The following is a 19,915-nucleotide window of genomic DNA, read 5'->3' on the forward strand; positions in this document are numbered from 1 at the left end:
TTGCTGTGCACGGGCTTTCTCTAGTTGTGGCGAGCGGGGTCTACTCTTCGTTGCGGTGTGCAGGCTTCTCATTGCAGTGGCTTCTCTTGTTGTGGAGCACGGGCTCTAGGCACACGGGCTTCAGTAGTTGTGGCACGTGGGCTCAGCAGCTGTGGCTCGTGGGCTCTAGAGCACAGGCTCAGCAGTTGTGGCACACAGGCTCTAGAGCGCAGGCTCAGTAGTTGTGGCACATGGGCTTAGTTGCTCCGCGGCATGTGGGATCTTCCCGGACCAGGGCTTGAACCCGTGTCCCTTGCATTGGCAGGCGGATTCCTAACCACTGCACCACCAGGGAAGTCTGGCAGTGTGCTTTCTATGAGGGGAACCAGGTTGTTGTGAGCCTGAGGTCAATGCCACTGGGCTAGGCCATACCTAGGAAAGCAGGGGGAGAAGAAGGATCTACACACATGCAGTGCCTTGGTGCTGTCTTGTAACACACACAAAAATTCCTTGGCTATGCCCTTTAGGGAGCACAACAACCCTGATTTTCCATAGAAAATGAAAATTATTGATATGCTCATCCAAAAACAGGAGCAATTTTGGATAAATGGTATCTGTTCATTCATTTATTTACAGAAAAATGTGAATTAAACCAATTAAGTGCCAGGTACAGTGTTAGATGCTGGGCACCCAAAGATGAATACATTATAGTTCCTGTCTTTAAGATGCTCAGAGCCTAGTAAGGGATACGGATAAACATAGATACCCTTCAACACCCAAAATCTAACCCATCCCTTGAAAATGGCCAGGTAGCAAGTTTTTGGATGGCAAGAGCTTATATTCCATCATTATGAATGGAACCAAAAGTATGATGTTCTCAGCCCACCCAAAAACCTTCAGAAAACATTTTTAACAGTTTAATTGCTGGGACTTCCCTGGTGGTCCAGTGGTTAAGACTCCGAGCTTCCACTGCAGGGGGTGAGGGTTCGACCCCTGGTCCGGGCACTAAGATCCCACATGCCGTGTGGGGCGGCCAAAAAAAACCCCACCCAGTTTAACTGCCCATATAACAACCCACCAAGTATTTTGTACATAATGTAAAAGATTTAAAACACTGATTATAATTATTTAACAATGAATGAGCACTCATGGGTGTATTTGTTACAGTACATGAGACTGTATAGTAGTGGATACAACTTATGTTTTCCTTCTATGCCATATTAAACATGTATGGTAATGTACATAAACAATGTAACTACATGCTAAGGGACCTCTCTTGGAAGACAATAACATGAGATGGATTGGACATTAGTGATAACACACCCGTTTAAATGACATGCAGTGTGATCTCAGCCGGGATACAGTTGAACATGCTCTGATCCTCTGATCTGAATCCATACAAAACCTAAATTTTTGCCAGTACACACATAAAAACCCATGTTGCAATTTTGATCAAGATGGCGAATGCTGTGTTAAAAGTTTCTGCAAGTTGTTATAGTGACTACTCCAATGGTGAGAGTTGAGCTAGTACAGGAGTTTTGTACTAATATTGAGACTATGAAAAAATGTGACAATGTATAGGGTTACATGATGGAAGGAGGAAACAAACTGAACACAGATGAAAACAGCTAGGCAAATTATGTGTGCATATGGGCAAGGTAAACAAAGTATATTGAAGCAGCACATCTACTGTCACTGTGAAAAAATTCTGAGTGATTTTTTCCATTTCTCTTATTCTATTATTGCTGTTATATTGTTTTTGCAGTTAAGACACGATTTTTAAAATGTGGGCATGTGCAAAAACAATGGATGCAATATAAGTGTGAGCGCCCATGAATGCAACCTCTCACCCCACCCCCACCATGGTCTTCAGAGCCTGGTTAGACCATGGCAAGTGGAGGAGGTCCAACACTCAGGAAAGGTCACCTGGATCAGGTCTGCTTTAGGGAAGCTGGGATTCTCTGCAACCAGCAGCTACTGAATGCACATGTCAAAATTTGTATATATTAAATACAAGTATCTTGCTTTGCATAGTAGGTGGCTGAGGGTGTATTACATTTTTGTAATTTAAATTATACTTAAAGAAACACAAGGGGAACTCGGTATTTAAAAGTCCCTTGCAGAGAATTCTTTTGATGAGTAAAAATTTCTTTCACTTTAGTAGCTACCCCCCTGATTTAACGGTTTTGATAAGTTGGATTTTCTCAAAGCAGGGTATAACAGCAGCATCTCACACTCGTTTTAGACAATTATGGGACATCAGCTCGATGGAATATTAAGCAGTCATTAACATTTATAATTAGGAAGACTGTGGCGATGTGGAAAAATGCTTGTGGTGTGTTAAGTGAAAAAGAGCTAAATATAAAATTATATTTAAACCATTACTGCAACTGAGTAAAAATGCATGGGGAAGAACACAGAATAAAGAAAGTATTTTTACACACATCACATTTTGATCTCAAGGGGATTAAGTGGAGCTTTTCAAAAAGCAAATTCTACCTTTCAGCTATAGAAACTGAAGAGGGTAGACCTCATGTTTTAGCGGTGTGAGCTGCTATAACAGACACCCACAGTCACAGGGGCTTAACACACTGGTAGTTCCTTTCTTATTCATGTCAAAACTAGTCTGTGGTGGGGTGGAGTTGCGAGGCTGTGTCTTCAGGGACCCAGCCTGTCAGTGGCTCTCATCTTAACCCACAACGTCCAAAGTCTTTCTCTGGCTATTAACAGTCAACAAGGAGAAAGAACATGGAGGATAGAGAAAAGTTTCTGTGGGTGAGGGATGGAAGTACACATCACTTCCATGTACATTCTGTGGGTCAAAGTTTAATCACATGGCAATATGTAACTGCACAGGAGGCTCAAAAATATCATCTGTGTGCCAGGAGGAAGCAGAAGCAGGTTTTGGTGAACAGCTGGCTGATCTCTACCACACAAATACCCACATCTAACAAGAGGTGGGGCAAGAACTGGAAACCCAGGTCTTTCTAGCTTAGGTCAGTACCTACATTTTCATCTCTCATTCATATTCTCTCTCTCTCTCTCTCACACACACACACAAACACACACATGCACTAAAGATAAAGATTTATGTGTGGAAATCTAAACAGAAGACAGCTGTTCTACATTTAAGTACAACCAATATACAATCGAATTCTTTTTAGGAAACACATTACATTCTCAATGAAAATCATCCCTGGGAAGGAAATACCAGGTATAAACCAGGTATAAATCCAGGTTCTTGAGCAAGAGAATTTGGCTAAGAGCTGACTTGGCTGAGAAAGAATAAACAAATGCCTACAGAATTACATGGCCCTTATATTTCCAGTGTCACTCACATCTCTGCTTAAGCATTATCCCATTGTCGACGGGTAGAAAGAAAAGCAAATCCTACCTGTCACATACATTAAGAGACCCCCATCACTTCCCATGAAATCCCAGCCAGAAGGCACCAGAAAAGCGTTGGCATATTCATCTTCTTTGCGGCCTGTTTTTACTCGGCTCTTGCCCCACTTTTCAGATCTCTTCCACTGTGGCTGTGACCAACAAAAGGAAGGACACAGACATTGGGAGCTATTTTCAAGCAAAAACACCTTACACAGCACATTAAAATACTATTTTGGGGTTACATCCTGAAAAACAGGTATCTGTCCCAAATTTGGCATTTTTGATGTTAATGTTTTCATTTGGTGAAAAATCATTTCAAACCAGGACAAATTACAAGATCTAATTGGAACTTGGTGGGGCTTGGTGAGTGTTGTTTGTGTCAAACATCTAAGTTATAGCCAGAGCTTAAATCGGACAATGAGAAAAATAAAATTGCTATTTTATATTTCTTTGTCCCCTGCCAAGACTAACTAGCACAATGCTTTGAACATTTAGGCACTTGGTAAATACTGAGCTAATCATTATAAACATCATTATTATGTTATGCTGGTTGGCTATAGTTTAGAAACTACTGAAGTAAGAATGGATAATCGTACCTATAGTAAATGCTGCCAGGCTACTCTGCTTATAGGCCTGCTCTGAACTTCGTAAGGTTCACCCATTCCCTCATCCACGCCATACACCCCCTCACACACACACACCCATCCATACACACCATCTACACACACAAACACATCACCCCCCCAGAGACGCAACACACACACATGCCTCTACACACCCATCCACACGCACAAATTGTACCTTGCTGCTTGCAGGGTTTCAGGTCCCTTTTGGGATTGTGACTTCTAACCTTTATTCTTGGGAATGCTGCTCCTGACCGTTCCATGGGGTGATCCTAAGTGTCCTGGTGAGCAGTTGGGTCTGAAGTGCCACCCCAAGAGGCAGAGTAGGATGACCCAGGCCGGGTATGCTGCCCAGGGGCCACTAGAGAAACCTGGGCTTCAGGAGCCCCACCCTGGCTCACTCTTTCCCAACTTTTTATTGCAATGTTTGAAAGAAGAAACCTTGCTTTTGGGAAAAAGGAACGTCTAGGAGGCTCAATTCCCATGCTCTGAGTTCAGTCTCTGTTTCTGACTCTAAGACCTGGGTAAGTTCCTTACTTTTCCAATGGGTTTGCCAGCCCTTGAACCAGAACTTGCAGTAACCCATAATATCTACATGGTGAGGAGGGAGGAAAGGGTAACTTAAGAGCTGGTGTCAGAATTCTTCAGGGAGAAAACTGTCTTATAAAAAATTTTTATTTTAATAATTGCCTTTAATAAAATTAGTATAGAAAGGCTAAGGGTAGAAAGAACTACTCCTGTTTGTTTAAAAACAAATAAACAAAAACTGGTTGGGCTATTTGCTAGTGGAAAGAGCCCTCAGGGCAAGGCTGAGACAGACCAGGAGTGAGACAACAAAAACCAAATTTCTCTGCAAAATAAAGTAAGAAGAATAGACAGGTTCTAGCAGTTTGAAAAGGAAGGGGGGAGGGAGTAGGAAAGGTGGCGGGACTTTGGTCCCTACTATGGCCTATGGATTTTTCCGTTTTAGGAAGTATTGTGCTATAATATGATTCCCAGGCACTGGAGGACTTGGGGACAGCAAAGTGGCCGTCATCTAGTGTCAGGTAAGATACATCGAGCACTTACTGTGGGCCAGGCACTAGGTTATGCAGTTGACATGCACATTCTGATTTAATCTTCAAACCCACTCTGTGATAAGCCTGCCGCTGTCTCCATTTTACAGAGGAGGACGTGGAGGCTTGATGAGGGACAGACACCCAGTAAGTCAGAGTCCAAATCTGAGTCTGACTGATTCCAAAATCCATCCTACTTATTAGTCATTAGAGCATACTGTCCTCATGAACACTGAAGACTATAGCACTAAGCTATGGAGCAGAAATTATTTGTGGTTTACTAATTAAGGGTGATAAAAGCATCCCAGAAATGCAAAGCACTAAATAAATACTAGTATCACTGTCCTTGAGCCTGACCACTGACATCTGAAGGAAGCACTGTCATCTAAAATGGAAACATGACAAGCCATCAAGGGCTTATTAATGTCACATGAAAATGATATAAATACTCATGTTTGCATTCCACTGGATATTTACATTCTGAAGACCATCTTCTCAGGCACTGGACTCCCATTAAAGTCAGGATCATTTGCAAATCCAGTAGAAAATACAGACACATCACTTCATTTTTTTCTGAGACGATAAGAAGAAAAGTGGTGCACCATTCTGGCGCAGATCCATAAAGCAGAAATCATGGTGCCTCTACCACTCCTGCTTCAAAAAGAAGAAATTATAGCCTTTCATTCTCCAAGCAGCATGTAACTAAGGTTTAGATGAGTGAACAGATGCATGCAAAAATCAGCCACGCGCATAGAAAACATTCATTTTCACAATCTGGTAAATCTGCTAGGTATGCATGAAACGGAGCCAAATTGATTTCAGCAGAATGCAATGTCACAGCCTCGGCATGACAGGGATCCTCCCCAGCCTCACTCATTGCCAGGCCTGTTATCATCCAGTGTCCTGGGCGTATTGATCACCCAGCACCAAGAGTCTGTGAACAGTCCCATAAATGGTGGCATGATTTGCCCAACCCCAGTTGACTGGCTGTGTTATTTCCATCCCTAGTAATGGACCGGAACATGCAACCGTGTTCTTGCTTTTCCCTCTTTGAGGCCTTATCTGAGCTTCTTGCTACCCAGCTCCTTATCCCTCCTGCGGGTAGTTCATGGAATTATGGAATATAAAAACACAAAGAGTTCTTAGGGATCATCTTGTCCAAGTCTTTCATTTTATGGATGAGATCCAGGGAGGAGAAAAGTCTTGCCCAAGGCCACAAGGGTCATTAATAATGGCCCAGGCACCTTCTGACTCCCAAACCAATGCTTTTTTCACCACATGCTGTCTCCATTGAAATTTGGACTCAGACTATGTAAGAGTGAATTTCTGCAATTCCATCAACCCCAAACATCTATATGGCTATTAAATATTTATAGTGCAAAGGGCTCTATTTAGTCTGCCCTTGGATTTCCTGATTATCTACTAGACCACAAGTCCTCAAACCCATAACAATACAAGTTTACAATCCCTCACTAGAAAACCTGGGAGACAAAGGTATTTTTTTTTTTTAAGATTTGTGATAAGCATTTTATTCAACAGATAACATTTATCTGGCAACTAATAGGTGTCCATTCTTGTGTTAGTTTTCAAGGAAATGGAAACACAACAGACTTTCTCAAAGGTATGAATGAAGAATTTTAGAATGAAGAAGTTTTTGGAAAGGCAAAAGGTTACTCAGGCAGTTTATCTTACATCACCCCAGCCGGAAACCTGGAGCAAAATGTAGGACTAGTCACATCCCCTTAGGGGATGGAGTCGACAAATCACCCTATGTCAGTTTAGGGCAGGTTTTGCTGTCAAGTGGGTCAGCTGAAAACTTACAATAAAATTTTTGGCATTCAGAGCTCTTTGGATTTTGGAAATGTGGATGAAGGATTGTGGATTCATACTCTCCTCCTCACACAAGTGGCCTTAAATAAGTATCATGGGCCAGTCAGATAGTATCACTTTATCAATAAAAGGGTGGTTGGTCACTAGAATTTTCTTGGCCAGACTTCGGTTTCTCTGTAGATTTCGGTTATGCCAGCTGCCTCTCAGTTATAGCCCAGATAGAAAATGGAATGGCCCGACAATGGCCAGACCTCAGGGAACTTGGGTTCAGAAGCTGACTGCCCTGTTTGTTTCTTGGATCTTTTATAACACAGATCCAGCTGGGATCACCGGAGGGGCAGGCACGTTATGAGGCAGCTGGGGAAGTCGTGTGGGGACTGGCAGCAGCACCTGTCTTCTTGGGCTTTGGTAAAAGCAGTGCAGAGTGGACTTGCCACCAGGTCCCCAACGGGCAGCTGATCGCGCCTGCATCTCTGGGCTTTCTCGGGCTCCAGCCGCTTCTCAGCTTCCTCCTTCTCATCAGATGGGCAGGTTTCCAGAGCTGTCAGATTTTCTTCTGCCCAAGTTAACAGGGATATTGATTTTGGAGGAAGGGAGGCCCTTCCTCCCCCAGTCTATCCTTCCCTCGCTCCTGGCTTAGCCACGCCAGCTCCGTGGCATTGTCCGGTTTTATTAGTACTGCCTGGCTGAGGCCTCCTTTCCCAGGTGGCGCCTGTGATTTCCAGCTCCTCTCCACTTGGCATGTCGACGTGCACTTCTGGTCTCCCATGGAGAGCCTGCTTACCTGGATAATGGGCACTTGACCCCCTGGTTTCCAAAGTGGGCTTCTGTACCACAGCAGGGCTTGCATCTGTTTTTATTGTTTTCTGGACTGGTGCCGGGAGGGAGTCCTGTAAACGTGACCTTGCTTGGCTGGCTTTGGGATTGATGAAAATCAGATCACTTTGGGGGTTCTAATGGGCCTGGAAGGAGGGCTTTTGGAGTGGCAAAGGAGGTCTACTGCGTTTGTGAGAAAGCCCTTTGCTTCTTCAGAACTGAACATGGCTTTCCTAAATTCTGTCATCTGGCATAGAATTGTAGGCCACTGTTTCTTTGAGGAATTTCCCCCACAGAGACAGGAGGATGGAATTTTACTTAGAAAACTGTAAAGATCTTCTAAGAAAAAGAACGCATTTCTGCCTTTTGGAGCAGAGAGAGCGGATAGGTTTGGAGGGGAAGGAGGGAAGGAGGGAGGGAAGGAAGGAAGGAAGGAAGGAGGGAGGGAGGGGGAGGAGAAGGGAGGGGAGGGAGGAGAATCCTGTCTCCAATGTCCTCTGTATCCCTCATCACCTCATTTCTTCCCACTGACCATTGTGATGGCGTGCGGATGGCCTCCCCATCCACCCTGGCCTGGCTCCAGTCCATTCCACTGCATTCAGAATAATATTCTGTAAGACACCCATCTCTGCTGCTTAAAACCCTCAGTGGCCTTCCACTGTCCTTAGAATACATGTGTAGTCCTGGCTGTGGCACCTGGTCCTGCATCACCCAGCTCATGCCACCTGTCTGGCCTCATCCTGCATGACTCCTGGGCTCTGGGCACTCCAGCCACACGACCTTTTCACAGGCTTCTTGCTGCTCCTGGGCCTTTGCATGTGCCTCTCCTCTTGCCCACAAGGCTTTCCGCTCCATTTCCCCCTGTATCCCACCCTTAGTCTAGTTATCGCCTTTGGATCCTAGTTCAAATGTCATTTCCATGAGGACTCCTTCTCTTCAGGCTGGAGTCCTGTTTTATACCCTCATAGCAGTTGTACTTTGTCTTCCCATCATCTATCACATTTATCACAACTACACATTAGCTGCGGTGGCCACCAGACTGATGTCTGTCCCTCTCTCCAGCACATAAGCTCTGTGAGCGGAGGGACTGCATTTTCTTTGCTCACCTCCAGCACTAGCAATCTCTTGCCAGATAGTGGTTTCTCAATAATTACTTGATGAGTTACCAAGTGAATCATTTTTCTAGCTGGTATGCCTACCTTCACCAACTATGCTACGCCTATCTAAGAGAAAAGCTCCCATGTTACTCCAGCACACAGTAGAAATTTCCAATTGCCAGCAAATTTGGGTGAGGGTTATTCCTGAGAGTCCGGATGACGAGCCTGTGTCTCTTACTCCCTGGGGGCAAGTCTGCTGTGGGGCTACACCCAGCTCCATGTTTCTCTCCTGAAGCTCCAAGGGCCCTGTCTCATGGCAGACTGGCGTGTCTTCCCTGAATTTCCGTGTCGGCCAAGAGGAACATGTCACGTTGGTTAATAACGTCAGTAAACTCTGAAGCTGCCAAGGAGCACAGCAAGCGAAGGCCAAGAGGAAGCCGGCAGAGCCTTAAACATGCAAGCCCTGGAAATCATCTCATTACCAGAGGTGCCAGCCGTCACACCCTGGATGGAAGGGCATAATTGCTGAAAACAACTAATCACTAACAGTGTGTCAGCCAAGGGACTATAGCCGCCCCTTTCTTCACTTCATGATCTGTCCCACCACGAGGGGAAAGGTGCCAGAAGAGGAAACCATGCATGATGACACAGCTCCTGACTCAGAAAAAGGACTCCTCTCAACTTTCACAAGATGCTTTGGGAGCCCTCTCTTTTGTTACCAAGCTTGAATCCTTGATGCTTTTATCCAAATGCGGTGCCTCTGAACTCCAAAGATGTGATCACAAGCTCAGCATGGCAGAGTACAGTCTTCTGTGTGACACTGGCCATTCAAGGAAGGGAGTCTCACAAAAGTAACATTTTTCTTTCTCGGGAGAGCACGTGGGCAAATGCGGATTGGGTACCCATTGTGTAGACACTACTGCATAGGGTCCTTAGGGGGAAAATAAAAATAACAATGGTCCTCATAATTTCTTTGCTCAATTATCTTTGTTATATAATGTATTTATGGCAATCCATTAAATTAAGTGGATGGCTTCATCCAGCAAACATCTGCATAGATATCAAAACAGAAGTTGTTGCAGGTACCTGGGAGTTATGTGTGTACAAAATTAACAAGCATAGCACCTGGATAAATTCAAGCATATCTTTTCCCCATAAGCCACCTCCTTCAACCATCTGTTGAGTGCCTTTTTCGTGCCTGGAGCCGTACGAAGTGTTTAGGACACAAACATGGTTGTGGCCTCAAGGAGTCTGTGTACTAGTAGAAGAAACTCACAGATAAATCAGCAACTATGCTGTGGAGTAGAGCTCTAGAATTGGAGCAGTCATAAATTTTTTAAATGTCTGAGGGCAGCTTTTGTGCACAGAAAAGACCATGTAGGTTACTTTGGTTTTAAAAATTACCAGTTTAAAACATCTATCTTCCTTAGGCCTTTGTGTTTGGCCTACAATCTTATTATTCTGTTTATAAAGAAAATGGATTAATTCAAGTTGAAGAGATTTAAATAAGTTCAAGTCTCAACTGGTGCCATTTACAGCTTTATTAAATTCCCTTAAACTTTAAAACCTGTATTTATGAATTTAATAATTTTATTTTCTTTTTAAGTGCTTCAAATGCTTGACCTAACAAGCAAAACCTTCCAAATTCTTCAACAGTGCTTGTAAATCTTAAATTACTGATAATGTCTGTGGGGACTGATGTTTCCTATAGACCAAAGATGACCTCCAGGCACACATAAGCCCAGGTGATTCTTTCTTTGCCAAGAGGATCCTGAGCCCTCTTATGGTTGCTACGACAATGGGGAATTTCCAGTTCCTATCCTTTAGATAGAGTTGGTTTTCTTAAATCTAAATTACAATCTAACCTAATTCTTTCCTCTCCTTTGAGTTGTGACCTTCTCCCCCAAGTTGCTGTAACTTTTTTCAACTAACCTCTTTTCATGTTCTTCATATTCTTGGTTGAGTCCCAATTATTTTTTCTTTTTTTTTTGCGGTACGCGGGCCTCTCACTGCTGTGGCCTCTCCCGTCGTGGAGCACAGGCTCCGGACGCACAGGCCCAGCGGCCACGGCTCATGGGCCCAACCGCTCCGCGGCACGTGGGATCCTCCCAGACCGGGGCACGAACCCATGTCCCCTGCATCGGCAGGCGGACCCCCAACCACTGCGCCACCAGGGAAGCCCCAATATTTTTTTCTTTAAAAAAATATTTTATTGTGGTAAAATATACCTAACATAAAATTTATCATTTTAACCCTTTTTAATATTTTACTGGTATTAAGTAAGTTCTCATGGCTGTGCAACCATCACCACCATCCATCTCCAGAACTTTTCTCATCTTCCCAAACTGAAACTCTGTACCCATTAAATAATAATTTTCTATTTCATCCTCCCCCTAGCCCCTGGAAACCACCATTCCACTTCCTGTCTCTATGACTTTGACTACTCTAGGTGCCTCACATAAGTAGAATCATACAGTCATTTGTCCTTTGTGACTGGCCCATTTCACTTAGCATAATATCTTTAAAATTCATACATGCTGAGCAAGTGTCAGAATTTCCTTCCTTTTTAAAGGCTGAATACTATTCCATTGTATGGCTATACCACATTTTGTTTATTTACCTGTCATGGACACTTGGGTTATTACTAAAGTTTGGCTATTACGAATCATGCTGCTATGAACATGGGTGTGCTGGGTTCTAGTTCTTATAGATACTTTAATGCTACCCAACTGGATTTTGCATCAAATCAGACCTTTGTGGCTTAGTCATACTCATGCTGGGGCATGAGCCTAATTCTTGGGAGCCCAGAGGAGAAGCACCTAAATCAGAGTGGAATCCTATAGCTACTAAGAGTCAGAATCTTTATGAAAATAATGGGTCTGGGGCTTCCCAGACTTCCCACTGGGGCGCAGTGGTTCAGAGTCCGCCTGCCAATGCAGGGGACATGGGTTCGTGCCCCGGTCCGGGAATATCCCACATGCCGCGGAGCGGCTTGGCCCGTGAGCCATGGCCGCTGAGCCTGTGCGTCCGGAGCCTGTGCTCCGCAACGGGAGAGGCCACAACAGTGAGAGGCCCGCGTACTGCAAAAAAAAAAAAAAAAGTCTGGTCTCAAGGTGAAAATATAGAAAATTAAAAACAAAAACAGACAAAAAGAAAGAATGAGAAATAAGGATGCAAGAAAAGGAATTTCTTTCTACTATAAAAATATACACTGCAATATATCTTCAAATACATGAATAATGACTAACATGCAGATGAGTTATGTAGTGGATAGTATAGGCCTTGGAATCACTTGGTGGTCTTGGGGCAAGTTGTCAAACTTCTTTCAAGTCTCAGTAAGACAGCTTATATAAAGTGCCTGTCGAGTACTAGGTGCTAAAGAGACATGGACTGGACCTTCTGCCCCTCCTTGCTCTCTCTGAGGAGAAACAGCCAGATGTAGTTTGCAGCTGCAACAGTGGAGCCGGAACTGGCTGGGGATGAGGAGGCTCCTTTTTCCCTCGAACATCCTTGCAAGTAGGGTAACTCTACCTCAACAATCCTGGGCGAATGCCAGCTCTAATGGGAAGCATTCATTAGAAGAACAGGGCAGCGAAAATGGGGTCTCTGTACATCCTTCCAGCTCTGCATTTCCACTGTTCACCATCCACCCACTTAACATAAGAATGCAGGCACAGACATTTGGAGTGAAAACGCTGTTTAGCCAGATCAGATCACGCCTGTGTGTGAACACGATGGCAGGGCTGGCCCTGCACAACTCCACCACCTTACCTCTGACTCCCAGCAGCTCAATCACCCAAGGGTGAGAGGTAATGGGAAAAAAAAAAAAAAAGAAATAGAAGATGATAAAGAAGAGAAGGAAATTAGGTAGGGGGATGACTTGAAGTAATAAGAAGAAAGATGTTTAATATTAATTGAGCATGTTCTATGTGCCAAACACTGTACTAAACTGATTCATATACATTACCTCATTTAATCTTTGCAATAATCCACTGAGGTAGGTACTATTATTGTTTCTGTTTTTAAAAATGAAAAATCTGAGGCTTAATGAAATTAAATATAACTTGCTCAAGATTAAGAAGGAACACAGGTGAGAACTGAATCCATCTTTGCTTCTGGCACCTAATGTCTTCATTTTAATGCAAAACTGCTAAAGTCACCCAATAGATAACTGGGCAAAGGGTGTAAAGAAACAAAATACAGGAAATTTCCTGGTGGTCCAGTGGTTAAGACTCCTCGCTTTCACTGCCGTGGTCCAAGTTCAATCCCTGGTTGGGGAACTAAGATCCCACAAGCTGCTAGGCATGGCCAAAAAATAAAAAAAGAAAAGAAACAAAATACATGTGGAAATACACTTACTAAACACATGAAAACCATGCAAGTAATTTTAAAAAAAGCTACAATAAAGCATAATTTTACAGGTACTAAAAATAGTAAAACAAAGTTAAAAGTAATACTTAATGTGGAGACATTGGTACACTCCAATACTGCTTTTGAAAATGCATTATTAATCTTTGAAAAGTAATTTTTTATACATCTCCCTATAAAATAATTTGACAATATATAACAAAAGCCATAAAAATGTTTCTGGGCTTCCCTGGTGGTGCTGTGGTTGGGAGTCCGCCTGCCGATGCAGGGGATGCGGGTTCGTGCCCCGGTCCGGGAGGATCCCACATGCTGCGGAGCGGCTGGGCCCGTGAGCCATGGCCGCTGGGCCTGCGCGTCCAGAGCCTGTGCTCCGCAGCGGGAGAGGCCACAACAGTGAGAGGCCCGCGTACCACAAAAAAAAAAAAAAAAAAAAAAAGTTTCTACCCATTGATCTGGTAATCCTAGTCCTAGAAAGATATTATAAAGAAATGTCTTAAAAAAAAAAAGTCTAAGAAGGACAAAGTTATATAGATGAAATGCTTTATTGCTAAAATTATAAAATTTTAAGTTATATAATAATTATACAATAAAATTATATAATAACTATATTATAAACTACAGTGAAAAACTGGAGACAATCTAAGTTTTCAGTAGCAGGGGAATGGTTAACTTAATTGAAATGTAACCACTTGATGCATATATACATCTATTAAAATAATAAATACAAAGACTTTTGTAGCAATAAAAAAGCAGAATATAAAATTATAACTATTCAATCATGTAAAAATTGTGGTTTCAAATGGGCAAAGCCTGAAAAAGAACAGGGAAGTATTGGATGGAATTTTGTGTGAGACTGGTGGATCAAAATGATTTCTTCCCTTTTAAAAATACTCTTTATGGCTGTTAAAAGTAATAAAAATTAAAAATTTGAAGTAGTTGACAAGAATTGTCCATAAAAATAAGGGTACCTGCTGGGTTGTTTTGATGATTAAATAAGTTAATGGTTGTAAAAGCTCCTAGAAATAGTCCCTGCAGGCACTCAACAGGGTCTCCCTCCCAGCCCTCTCTGCCTCACCCCTCCTTCCTTCCCACTTTAGTATCCTGAGGTTGCAGGATCAACACTGGTCTCACAGTACCTCTGTACTCTCTCTTTCTCAGTATGAGTGCTTCTTTTGCTTTTTTATTGCTTTTATCTATGACTTCCAGAGCTCAATAGGATCTAGACACTTAACACTTTCTAATTCTTTTTTTTTTTTTTTGTGGGACGTGGACCTCTCACTGTTGTGGTCTCTCCCGTTACGGAGCCCAGGCTCCGGACGCGCAGGCTCAGCAGCCATGGCTCACGGGTCCAGCCACTCCGCGGCATGTGGGATCTTCCCAGACCGGGGCACGAACCCGTGTCCCCTGTATCGGCAGGCGGACTCTCAACCACTGCACCACCAGGAAAGCCCTCTAATTCTTTCACCAAAATAAACTTGTTCTTTTCTCCTTGGTTAATATATGGTTTTTGTTTGTTTGTTTTTTAAGCATATAGTATTAACAGTCTGGCAGTTCTCCCCAAAATTAAACATAGAGTTACCATATGATCCAGGATTTCCACTTCTGGGTATATATCCAAAAGAAGTGAAAGCAGGGACTTGAACAGATATTTGTACACCCATGTTCACAGCAGCATTATTCACAATAGCCAAAAGCTGGAACAACCCATGTCCAATGACGGATGAGTGGATAAACAGAATGTGGTATATACATACAATGGGATATTATTCCAGCCTTAAAAAGGAAGTAAATTCTGATACATGCTACAACATAGACATACCTTGAAGACATCACACTAAGTGAAATAAGCCAGTCACCAAAGGACAAATACTGTATGAATACACTCATATGAGGTGCCTAGAATAGACGAATTCAGAAACACAAAGTAGAACTGTGGATAGCAAGGGCTTGGGAGAAAGGAGAAGAGGGAATTATTGTTTAATAGGCACAGCGTTTCAGTTTGGGATGATAAAAAAAGTTCTGGAGATGGATGGTGGTGACAGCTGCACAACATTGTGAATGTACTTAATGCCACTGAATGTGCACTTAAAAATGATTAAAATGGTAAATTTTACGTTATGCATACTTTACCAAAACTCTAAAAAGGTATATGGTATTAATATCCCTCCTAGATAATGTATTAACAACTTAGCAAGCACTATACGTATTGAGATCTTACCAAGTACATTCTGGAGGCAATGCCTTAGGTGAAAGATGAGGAAAATGGGCAAATTTCAGATATTGTGGCATGCGAGACAGAAAGACTATAGAGCAGGTAGGCCTTTAAGTTCCCTAAAAACTGCATTGCAGAGCCCAAATCTCATTACCCTGTCTGTGTGTACAGGATCTCTCTGGCTGTCAGTGGAGCATGGGAAATAAACATTGGAGGTGAGAGGTGAGTGTGAAGGATGAGCTGGAGGTGGTGGTCATGGGGCAGCAGAGGAGGAATCAGAAAAACCACAGGAACAGCAAAACCTGAATCCACCTGCTAGAGCTCAAACAAGAGTCTCACCGAACAGTTCAACGTCAAATCCAGATCTTTGCAAGAGCCCTTGGGGGCCAGGTGGCCCAGCTCCTGCCTGGGGGTCCTGATGAACGGGTGCTCAGGCAGGCCTCTGCTTTGTTGATGGGCACTCGCTTTCCCCCATTTACTCATTGTTCATTCTTCCATGGTTCTTTCTCCCACTGAATGAAAATCTGTATTCAAGTCATTCGCTGATGGGATCTGTCCTCGTTCTGCCCCGTGAAGCAGTGAAGAACAATTCCATTCCCTCTTCTCTTTGAAGTCTTTCCTGGTTTCAAGTCTTCTCTTTTTCAGAATTAATAACGTCCTCAGTGTCTTTGACTGTTCCTTGTCCTCTAGACTATGGCTTCAAGACCTGAACTCCAGCCTTTGTGTGTGGTCTGACCAGTACTTTTACCTTCCTTCAGTAGGACATGTTATCCAATTAGGGCTACTCTAGAACCCACTATAATTATGACTATGAATGTCTGACTCCCGTGCTAGATTGTAAACTACTTGACAGTTCACGTGCAAAGGACCTGGGAGATTATTTATTTCACTGTTAGTTCAACCCATTGGACCCCCAAGATCAACACATGAAACATCTCCTAAATGGAAAATAAATAACACTTGTTGAGTACTTAACCTGTCTTAGGCACTCTGGTAGACGTTTTACATACATAATTTCATTTAATCCACACATTAACTCCATGTTAGAAGTATTACTTTCTCCACCACATTTATTAAGGTAGTCAGTCTGAAGTTCACACCAATAAGAATCAAACCCGGGGTGGGATAGGGAGGGTGGGCGGGAAATGCAAGAGGGAGGGGATATGGGGATACATGTATACGTATAGCTGATTCACTTTGTTATACAGCAGAAACTAACACAACATTGTAAAGCAATTATACTCCAATAAAGTTGTTAAAAAAAAAAAAAGAATCAAACCTAATGTATCGGATGCCAAAGCCCATAGCCTTTCCACAATGGTTCCATTTCAGTTAGGGTACATTAGGCTGCAGAGCATAGAAAACCCAATTCAGATTGGCTCAAGTAAACACTAAGGACAGTTATGTGACAACAGTCAAAGGTGGGGGAGCTTCTGGGTTGGCAAAGCCAACAGCTCAACAATGTCAAGGACGCCTGTTTCTTCTGCACCCCTTTGCCGCCCACAATGTTGTCTTTGTTCTAAGGCAGACTGTCCTTAGTAGTAACTGCTGTGAAATGCTCCTTTGTCATCATTAGCAAGAAAGAAAGACTGATTCTCTTTTAAGAGGAAGGAAAACTTTACTAGAAACCTTCAGCAAGCCATTCCACATATCTCATTGGTGAAGAGCAGCAGTCACTGGCAAGGGGAATTAATTACCCTTCACTGGCCTAGTCAGACTTAGTCCTTGAGTCAGGATGGGTTCCCCGAACCCACTTCCTGATGCTCAATGTCAGAGAAGGGAAGTCCACCACAGTTGTACCACTCCCACCTCCACTGAGAGCAACAAAGTAGCACGTGTGGGCACAGTGCTGGTCGCTAGGGATCCAGACTTAATTCCTGCCCTCATGGGGCTTCCAGTCTATAGCAAAAGATAAGCACTGTACAGGTATTACAGGGGCGATGAATGTTACAGAAGGGGAAGTACATATAGCACAGGTAGAACACAGAGCCAGGGAAATCACTGAGTCTCAGTGGTCCTGGAAGGCCTCTGAGGAACGATGCTCCCAGTGAGACTCAGAGGATGCTGGGCAGAAGGAAGAGCACAGGTGAAGACTGGAGTGGAGAATAAACTGCACAATGCTAACACTAGACCTTAAGTCCATGACACACCTCCCAGCCAGAGACCAATCATTTGTTCAGTCACTCATTCATGCATGCATTCATTTCACGAGTATCTACCTGCAGCAGGTGAGAACATATGTACATCACTGGTAAAAAGGACTTACCTAAGAGATGATTAGTCTGTGAATGAGCCAAGCCTTACACTCTCCCCCTCATTCTCATTAGCCATCTACTGTTTATTTGAACTTCCCCTACAGTCTGCCCCCCAAAATGGTGAATTTCAAACCACAGGTAGTACATTTTGCTATCTCTAATGTTTGGGGAGAAGGAGAAGGGGAGGAGGCAGAGGAGGAAAGAAAGAAAGATAGAGAAAAAGAAAGGAAAGCAGGAAGGAAGGGAGGAAAAATTTGGAATCATTAAGTGAAAATGTGGTTTTAAGATTGTAAGTAAATTTCAGTGATTGATGTTCTCTTACTAGGTGTTTATGAATAGGCCCATTAGCTTCTGATTTCAATCTCAGCATGTACACAAAGTGATAGTACCAGTAGGAACACAAACTGAAGGAGAAAAGGCATAAGTTGCTTGACACCAGAATTTGGGAAACAAAGCATATAAATTCCATTTAGCTTTTCTAAGAAACATTCTATTCAGGATAGCAGTAACTTTTACTTCAAGGAGAATTATTTCTTTCTATTACTTTCTTTTCCAAAACTTTTGGCTCTTTCCAAATCAATCAATAACCATCAGGATGGAGCATTCAGTCTGATAAAAAAAATCCCACTGCCTACTGCACTGTCAATAAAGAAGGCCTGAGAACAGTACGGTTCTTGCCATGAGGATATTTATATATTTTTTCATTTATTCTGGTGGTAGAAACTTCACTTGGACAATGATGTATAACTCACACATTGTGAGTATTTGATAAATAACAAAATAATAAGAAAAGGCAGGGTGAAAAGGGAAAACACGCAGGTCACATTTAAAGGTCTTTAATCAACCTTCCTCACAGCATGAGCTCAGATGCCTAGAGGCCAGGAGACCAGGGCACTCCAGCAGGGCCAAGTGCAGCTCCAGGCCTAGGCTGAGGGCGATGGTGATTAGTCTTTAACCAAGCCCAGCCTACCCTCTGCCCTCACTTCCTTCCTCAGAGCTAGCTGCTCCTTCTCCTACAGGGCCTGCTCTGATGAAAGCTTTTTCTCAGGATAGGAGCTGATAAACTTATTCTATCAGTTAAGACTCTCTGAAGCAAGGGGCAGAGAACTGCCTCCACTACTGGCTTCTGCCAAAGGGGATTTTAATGGCTCAGGTGAGTGCTTTCGGGTCAGAGATTTTGCTCAGAGCCCGCTGGAATTATGCTCAAGGAACACCCTCAGGGCCGGCTTCCTCCCTGCCTCTCAGCCCTGACTTCTCAGGACTTGATTTTCTGCTCCATGTCGTAAACTCTGGGCACTCTTGAGCTTCCCAGGCAGGATGGCTGCAGCAGCACCGTTCCCATCTCTGCTCAAGCAAGGTCCAGAGAGAGAGAACCTCAGCCCCTTTCTCCCATGGAAGTTTCGAGATTCACCCTGACTGGACTGGCTAATGTCATGTGTCCTGGCCTGAGTCAATCACCATGGCCAGCGTAGTGTCACTGATTGGTTAATCTTGAACCCCAGACTCCCTGGGGCCTGAAACCACACCTAGATGACCTGGGCTGGAATAGAAATCAGTAGCTGACCTCTGAAGAAGGAAAAATAGATGTTCAGTGGTAAACCACAAATGTCATCTACACCTGTTCACATTCTTCCCAGCAGTATTTCCACTCTGGCCTCAAAAGGCTCTTTAATCATGGAGTTTCCAGTGCTCTACTGGGGAAGGCCTTGTGGGTGGCGCTGCTTCTTCACCCTGCCAAGCCACCTGCCCTGGTGTGTGCCCAGGGACACCAGGCCTCTTTTCCAGCATAAACAAACATATGACACGACTGCTTCGCGTGTAAACCTCTACCAGAAAACCAGCGTGTTGACGTCCATGTAATTATCCCCATTAGTACATGAGATGGATATGCACAGATTACCTACCTCGATACCTAAAGTGATTGATACCCATGTGATTATCTGCCATGAAGACACGCCCTTCCCTGCTTCTAATGCAATTACCTTCCTCCATATAGATGGAATTGATGCCCACATGACTTGCTTCAGATACACACGTGATTGATGCCCGTGCAATTATCTAACACAATGATATGCCATTGATTGATACCCATGTGATTATCTGCTAAGCTGATACCCGTGCAAATGAAAATTGGCAAGACCTGCCAACTCTAATAATAACCCTCACCAGCAAGCCAAAACCAATGGCTAAGACTTAAGGAAGTTTCTTCTTTAAAAATAAAAAAGCCAGCCATACACTGGTGTGCGTGTGTGTGTGTGTGTGTGTGTGTGTGTGTGTGTGTGTGTGTGTGTGT

At 43.4% G+C, this 19,915-nt stretch overlaps 1 protein-coding gene and 1 long non-coding RNA gene across 9 annotated transcripts in view; both read right to left on the minus strand.

Moving 5' to 3' along the window:
- Positions 1-19,915, minus strand: part of CLYBL (citramalyl-CoA lyase) — a 255,557-nt gene that overhangs the window by 76,983 nt on the left and 158,659 nt on the right. The gene's annotated exons all lie outside the window — the stretch shown is intronic.
- LOC113625400 (uncharacterized) lies at positions 289-4,271 on the minus strand. The gene is made up of 3 exons (XR_003434658.1): positions 4,168-4,271; positions 1,058-3,509; positions 289-395 (listed from the first exon to the last, which is right to left on the minus strand). It is a non-coding gene; the product is annotated as an uncharacterized LOC113625400 (long non-coding RNA).

The sequence above is a fragment of the Aethalodelphis obliquidens genome, unplaced genomic scaffold (genome assembly GCF_003676395.1).
Source record: "Aethalodelphis obliquidens isolate GAN/ISIS:26980383/991018 unplaced genomic scaffold, ASM367639v1 scaffold15, whole genome shotgun sequence".
NCBI lineage: Eukaryota > Metazoa > Chordata > Mammalia > Artiodactyla > Delphinidae > Aethalodelphis > Aethalodelphis obliquidens.